We start from the raw sequence: 8,099 nt of genomic DNA, 5'->3' as shown, positions 1-8,099 counted from the left end.
TCTTGTTTTTTTTTAAACTAATTTTTCTTCTAATACTAGATGCAATAGCTCTGGTGGAGCCCTCGGAGCCTCCCGAAAAGGCACTGCAAAAAGCAATGAGGTGCGTTAAAAACTTAAGTTGCACATAAAAAAGTCAACGCCAGCCCCAGATGCTGAAGAGCCAACGACCCCGCTAACACCGGGAACCCCCGTGCTGAAATTTTAAAACAAATAAATAAAAATAAATAATTACAACTATTATATTTATATATATATATTATATTTGCTGCTAAGCGCTTAACGTGTGCTGAATGTGTGCTTTTCCCGCTGCTCAATCGAGCGCTCAACATGTGCTGAATGTGTGCTTTTTCCGCTGCTCAATCGAGCGCTCAACATGTGCTGAACGTGTGCTTTTTTTGCTGCTCAAAAAAGCGCTCAAAGGGGTGCTCAAAAAAGCGCTCAATGCGTGCTATTTCTTGAGCACTGATGAACCCTAGGACATGCCTATGTTAATTTCAGCACATAGTTCCATACATATTGTGCGCTGACTGAGCGCTCAGTGATGAGCTTTTTGCAGTGATTGAGTGCTCAATAACCGCTGAATGGTACTGCAGGGTATGAACAAGCAAAACGGCAAACGCAAGCGTGTCTTCTTCTTCCATTCGTATTTGTACATTGTTGGTCAAGAAAATATGTATGTGCATAAGAACATAAATATTTATTGTGTACCGATGTTTTGACAATAAGATATGTTCTTATAATATATAAATATAATAAAATAAAATAAATATTACTAAATTGACATATACAAGCTATTAAACTTAAGGACTTATTTGTACACATTTTCTTATTTTCTTCCCCATTACTTTGACCTCTATTGTAAAGTATCGGCACGCGACAGATTTTGTCCGTCCTTTTTGCACACATGCATATGTATGTATGTATATACGAAATATTTTGACACCGCTTTGTAGCGAATTCCGCGATCACTTCGAAGCAAGCGGTTCTCCTGATCGGATGTAATAGAGCTCGATAGACAAGTGTTCATTTAAGTGTAATAAAAAAGTGAAAAGTACAGAAAAAAGGTGAGTCAAATAAAAATACAATAATTACTTAATATTAAGGCATGTGCATGTCCACGTTTTCTTTGTCGCATTTTTCCTTTTTGAGTTTCTTCTTTGTTGTGCGCATTATTATTTCGTGATAATTTAGATAATACATTTGAAGAAATTAAAGCTTAAAAGAGCATTACATTTAAAACAAAAAAAGACATTCGGTTGTGTAATAAACATGAAGTGGATAAAAAATACGCGAAAGAAATGAAGAATATGAAAGGAAATTAAGTGAAAACCCGCGCAAACTAGATAAAAGGAGTATAATGCACGTGAAGGAAAACACTAAAAAGGCGCCAAAAAGACGCTTTACTGCCGTTGCATTCGGCTCTGTGGCGTCGCAGTCGTTTCACCTATTTCTTTATAATATTTTTTTGTTCTTTCACGTGATATTTCTCTAAATCTAACTAATTTTTAAATTTTTAAAAATTAAAAACGAAATAAATTTAAACAATATTTTGGTCTTATTTAAATCCCTTTATATAAAAAAACCTACTCGAAACTTATTATAAAACTACTTAACTTTTTCTTATAGATACAAATTTATTTCAACATATTGTACCCTTAGAAAGAAACAATTTTATCTAGTAAATGGGACACATTTAAGGAAAAGGTTTTTTGCTTTTACGAAGAGCAAATACAAAACAAAGAGCGACTTAAACTATTAAGGACAGTTCAGAAAACTGTATCACTCGGTAATGTTTAATTTTTTTTACATTTCTAAATTTTATCTTATTGTAAGCTTTACTTTTTCTAAATTATGCCATTACCAAAAATCTAATAACATATTCTTATTCACAGATTACAAGGACGTCATTTACACTGTATTGCTCACATCTGTCATCTTTAATAATTCGTGGACCGTCATTAAAGGAACCAACAAGCGAAAAAAATTATCACTACTGGGACTCGCAGGAAAGTTTTGTACGCACATGCAGGCGTACGAATGTGGCAAAACACAAAAATGTGTGATTATAAAAAACATTGAACGCTTTACTAGCTGCTCTATGCATACATATATATCATATAAATTTTAAGAGTTACGTTAAGTACAAATGTATTTAAAACAAAAGTAATGATGACGTGTTAGCATGGTAAAAAAATAGAGTTGAAGCAGAACAATTGTTTGGATTATATGTTTACGTTTATTTTCAATAAACACACATACTTATTTGGGTCTTTATTAAATATAAATCACGCTTGTTGTAAACTACAGAATAAAAGGTTTAAATTGAATATGCACCATAATAGTATGGTTTAAATAATACATTTAAATCAAACATAAAGTACAGTTCTTTTAACGGGGATTATATTTAATTTAAATACAATGCGTATTTATATTAAAGTTCATCCCAGTCTGATTTAAATATGAGAATTATTTAATCCAAATAAAAATATGCTGAGTCTGAGGGCGGGCTATAATTATTTTAGCTATAAAAACCATTCAAATGAAATATTCTATTTACTGGAACTAAATATGAAAATATTTAAAATAAATATAAAAACCGGGATAATAAGTTGGCGTTGTTGTTGCTAAGTCTCTTAAGAGAGTACTTTCCGTAATTTCAGGGGTATAAATACAATTTGCCCTATTTAAGGGAATAGGGTAGTTAGAATTTGACCAAGCAGCCGAACTAAAAGTAGTTTGGAAAAACTCGGCAAATAAATCAGCAATTTCAGACTCCGTCGATGCCTTCATTGAGTTAAAAAGTACAGATGAAGGCAATGCCGACGACTTACGCTTGGCATTAACAAAGTTATAAAACTGCTTCGGATCATTTGAAAATTCGAATTTACATCGACTTAAATACATAGAATAGCAAAAACTATTGAGAACATTAAAGTACGATCGAGCCACCACATATTTCGAAAAATCAGATGGCTTACCCAATTTTTTATACTTTTTATAGGTGTTTGTTTTAAGGTTTTTAAGTCTTTGAAGCGCATTGGTAAAACAAGGAGGCCTGTTTAGCTTTGAAGGAAGCCTATCAGGAACGCATTCATTAAAAAAAGTATTTAACACTATATAGAATAGGTCAGTGCCACTTTCAATATCCATACAATTGTACAAGTCTGTCCAATTATATTGAGAAATCATATTGTTAAGTTTTTTATAGTCACATTTTCGAAAACATCTCATTTTAGTTTGAGGAACTAAAGGAGAGAGGGTATCAACGCATGGGAGGCAGATTGTCAATTCCATTGTTGGATGATATCGGTCTTCAGGTACAACAAGAGCGTCAATTCTAGATACCGTGACTTCAGACGGGTCTGAAACAAACACAAGATCTAGTTGTCTATTTAATGAATTCCGTATAAAGCTTACTTGCTGTAACGATAATTATAAAAGACCATCTACAAAATCATGGACGGATAAGGGTATAGCGACAAGTGAGTCAGTAGGAGAAGACCAAGAGATATCAGGGAGATTAAAGTCTCCCAAAACAATCAAAAGGTCTCTGTTTGAAAGAAGGGATAGAACAGATTTTATCGCAGACAGATGGTGTTCATAAATTATTAAATTAGAGCCAGGTTGAATATAGGAACATGTAACAAAAATAGATAAGGATTGCAAGGAAACTTTCACACTAACAAATTCAATTTCGTTATGGGTATCATAGTAAATTTTTTCAGATGTTAGGCTAGTGGTAACGGCAATCAGCACACCGCCTCCCCTACGTGAGGAGCGATCGGTCCTATAGGCATTAAAGTTATTTGGCAGAACTTCAGAGTCAGATATCTCTGGTTTCAGCCAAGTTTCCGTAAAAGCCAAAATATCTGCAGTAAATGCAGAGGAGTGTGCATAAAGCTTGGGAAGCTTCATATTTAGTCCCCTAACATTTTGATAAGCCAAAAATAAACTTTTTAGTTTTTTGGCGCAGTGGAAGGTCTGTTATTTGTTCTCGGTTTATTGGGAACAAATTCTTTCATTACTTAATCATCATTAAGCCAAAAGCTTTCAGAAAGTAGTACCTTAAACAAATCAGGCGGTGCAAATATTTTAAAAGAGGATATACTTCGAGCGTATGAAAATCGAAATTGTTCAACTGAAATATTCTCGGATGGGAATTTTTCACGTATAAATTCCAAAACATCCTCAGATGTAGTATCTGGGGTGAATCTAGAAACAAATAATTGCTTCCTATGAGGAACAACTGACAGTTTCTTACGTCCCCCAGCAGCAGATTGAACCACACTAAGCTGAGAGCCAGAATCGGTACCTACTGTACCTACCTGTACTGTATAGGTACGGTCGGCACCGTAGCCGGCACTGAAGATTTTTTTACCACCAGACTTCGAGAAACAGTGACTCCACCTAAACCAGCTGTATACCTAGGCGCAGTTGGTTCGCTTACCCCAGTGTCGACAGAAACTGCTGCAGCTACCAAGTTCGGATTTGGGGAGGATACCGTGACCGTATTAACTGCCGCTAAGCTAGCTTTTTTGCGTTTAGGCGACTCAGTTAGTAATTTTTATACCCGTTACTCGTAGAGTAAAAGGGTATACTAGATTCGTCGGAAAGTATGTAACAGGCAGAAGGAAGCGTTTCCGACCCCATAAAGTATATATATTCTTGATCAGGATCACTAGCCGAGTCGATCTAGCCATGTCCGTCTGTCCGTCTGTCTGTCCGGATGAACGCTGAGATCTCGGAAACTATGAGAGCTAGGCTATTGAGATTTGGCTATTGATTTGGCGTGCAGATTCCTGAGCTTTTTACGCAGCGCAAGTTTGTTTCAGTAGAGTGCCACGCCCACTCTAACGCCCACAAACCGGCCAAAACTGTGGCTCCTACAGTTTTGATGCCAGAATAAAAATTTTAACTGAAATGTATTGTTCTCATCAATACCTATCGATTGATAAAAAAAAAAGTTTGCCACGCCCACTTTTACGGCCACAAACCGCCCACAAACCTCAAAAAATCGTTTGTATGAACGCTGATATCTCGGAAACTATCAAGGATAGAGAATTGGGATCTCATATTTAGATTCCGTAGCCTTGTACGCAGCGCAAGTTTGTTACGCAAATATGCCACGCCCACTCTAACGCCCACAAACCGCCCAAGCCTGTGGCGCACACAATTTTCATGATAGATACAAAATTTTAAATCTTGCTTTGCTGCTTGCATATCTCCATTTCCCTTTGGTCCCTTAAACTGAGTAACGGGTATCTGATAGTCGAGGTACTCGACTATAGCGTTCTCCCTTGTTTATTATTAAATTGGGCACAAACGGAATTGAGCCCCTCATTGAGCTATTTAAAAGCACCTGAGAGATTCAAAAGGCTGTCTCGAGTCTGCTTCATAAAGCCGCTCATCTCAACTACCATTTCCTTCCAGGATCCACATGACCACATGAGACCAGAATTCAGATCAATGAAGTCTTTGACTCTGCCAGTAAATCCTGCGCATTTAACGTGCATCATCGATTCGCAGAGCCAGCAGAAAATAAAAGGGTCTTTAGTTGAAGCCGAAAGAGTACAATTTTTCTGACAGCAGACAAGAGCCATTTAAGGAGATGAAATAAAAATAAAATAAAATATGAAAAATACCTCAAGTAAATTTGGCACTGGGATCAAATTTCAAAACCACAAAGGCACAAAACACGAAAAAAATAAGAGCGCGAGATCGCGTATTAATTTAAATGTAAGAGAGCACGAGAGAATAAATCTTCTATCGACTGAGCGTTGCTTGTGGGACACTGACAACTTTACGCACGAACAGTTAAAATGTAAAGCAAGCAAGAGAGAGAGAATAAGAGAATAGCACACCAAAAATCTACCAGAAAATCGGCAGGTTCCGAGAGAGTTTAAATTACAGTTGTAATATGGAGCGGGAGAGAGAGTGGGAATAAAAGAGTTTTAGCAAGATTAGTGAGTGTAAAATTACACTAACAAAGCTAGGAGATTAAACAATTCTAATAGAAATGTTAAAATAACTATAACCACATACCCGTTTACTGGGGGAACAAGTCAAAAACACTATTTGCATGGACGATCGCAGGCGCTGCTTGCCGCATTACGGCAAAGGTACTGGCCGATTGGAGGCCGCATGTTCGTCGCCAGCGTTATCAACAAATGCGTCCGATGTTTCCGAATGAAGCCTGTTACTTGGGAGCACGTCATGGGTAGCCTTCCAGCAAATAGAGTGCAGCCTAATCCAGCTTTTCATACCTATGGAGTGGACTATTGTGGGCCATTCTATCATAAGGCAGAGGCCAGAAATAAGGCACCCCACAAGGGCTATATCGCCGTCTTTGTCTGTTTTTCCACGAAGGCTGCTCATTTGGAAGTGGTCAGGGATCTCACGACGGATTCTTTCATCGCAGCGCTGAGGAGATTCATCAGCCTTAGAGGCAGTCCGCGTACCATTTGGAGCGACAATGCTACAAACTTTGTCGGTGCAAAGAGCGAGCTTGCTGAGCTGAAAGAGCTCTTTTTGAGCGAGCAGCACAGCATCGATATCTTCAGTCTGTTTAGCTGATGGGATCGATTGGAAGTTCATCCCTCCGCGTGCCCCGCACTTCGGTGGTTTATGGGAGGCCGCTGAGAAGTCAGCTAAATTTCACTTCTCTTGCATATGAGACTTCTGCCATCCTTAACATTCGTCCACTCTGTCCAATATCAGAAAATGCTGAAAGCCTTGAGGTGCTAACACCGGCGCATTTCCTGAAGGCTTACAGCTACACTAAGTTTCCTGAGCCTGGCATTACTCATCTCCGCGAAGACCGCCTCAGCAGATGGCAGCGGGTTACCCAGATGCAGCAACATTTCTTGAAAAGGTGGAGCAGCGAGTATTCGTCCCTACTTTAAGAGAGGAGCAAGGTTGGACGCATAGTTTTGCTGAAGGAGGACAACGTTCCACCCTTGAGATGGCAGCTTGAGTGCATCCAGGAAGTCATACCCGGCGGGGACGGAGTCATCAGAGTAGCTATGGTCCGTACAGCTACGGGTCTGATCAAGAGAGCCGTCGCCCAGCTAGCCGTTCTGCCCATCGATTCCGAGATAGTTGGAACCTTACCTCTTCCAACGGGGGGAGTATGTTCGGAGCAGATCGCCAGCGCCTAGTCATGCGCGCCTAGGTGTACGATGGCACCTGCAGCGCTCTCTGCTTATCTTTGTCGCCTTCTTTCTTATACCACTAAAGCTGTCGCTTATCTATTCAGCAAATACTTTGTAACCCTGCCTATGTCTATATGAAGATCTTGGAGCCAAGCTTTTTACATATTCACAGTCCGTCTGCCGCTCCGAATAAACGCTATACATTTTAATATAACCTATTCGTGCGATATTAATTATAAATATAAGGGTGGCATATCTGTTGTCTTTCCCATAAACATTTCTTTTTCTTTATAACAATTTTTATTTTCTTCATAACAATCTTTTTCCTTTTCATAACAATCTTACTTTTCTTCCGAATCTATGAGGCGTTCTGCAATTATTGGGTTATTAGCAGAATGCACTCCTATGTCTCGGGATGCTCGTAGTGGCCGCCTCTGCTCGCTTGCCGTCGCGCTGCCTCGGGGTCGCTTGTCGCGCCTTGAACTCGCAGAGAGTTCGGCCTTGTGGGCTTAGGGAAGCGTCACCGTTCTCAGACTAGGGTGAACAAGCCTTGCTCTCCAGGCCAACTGTCCCTTGCTCTGTCCCGGACGGTCCCGTTAGGTTTTTGCACAGATCGCGCTGACAGTCGAGGCTAACGCCAGGAAGCTGCCTAGCAGATCACTTTGCTTTACGCCGAACGAACGTTCCGCCCGGCCTCACCCTAATGCTTGACGTCCGCGACGCCTCTACGCTCCCCAATGAGCTCCGAGCGGCGATGGTAACGTGGCTGCCGGTGATGTCTGCTGGCGTCGCTGCCGATGTCCTCTGCGCTGTTTCCTGTCTTGCCGCTGGGCTTCTCCAGGACAACGCCTCTTCGTCGTTCGCTCGCCTTTCCTGACTAGTAGCTTGGCGTTTCTGGCACTCGGGGTTTTGGGCAAGTGCTGTTCGGGAACTTCGCCGGTAATCGCA

At 39.9% G+C, this 8,099-nt stretch overlaps 1 long non-coding RNA gene across 1 annotated transcript; it reads left to right on the top strand.

Annotated features, from left to right (window-relative positions):
• The first annotated feature begins 978 nt into the window (after positions 1-978).
• On the top strand, positions 979-2,199 carry LOC119559691. The gene is made up of 3 exons (XR_005220929.1): positions 979-1,064; positions 1,627-1,786; positions 1,893-2,199. It is a non-coding gene; the product is annotated as an uncharacterized LOC119559691 (long non-coding RNA).
• The last annotated feature ends 5,900 nt before the right edge of the window (positions 2,200-8,099 follow it).

This window comes from Drosophila subpulchrella, unplaced genomic scaffold (assembly GCF_014743375.2).
Source record: "Drosophila subpulchrella strain 33 F10 #4 breed RU33 unplaced genomic scaffold, RU_Dsub_v1.1 Primary Assembly Seq31, whole genome shotgun sequence".
NCBI lineage: Eukaryota > Metazoa > Arthropoda > Insecta > Diptera > Drosophilidae > Drosophila > Drosophila subpulchrella.
This window is presented reverse-complemented; position numbering and strand designations above follow the sequence as displayed.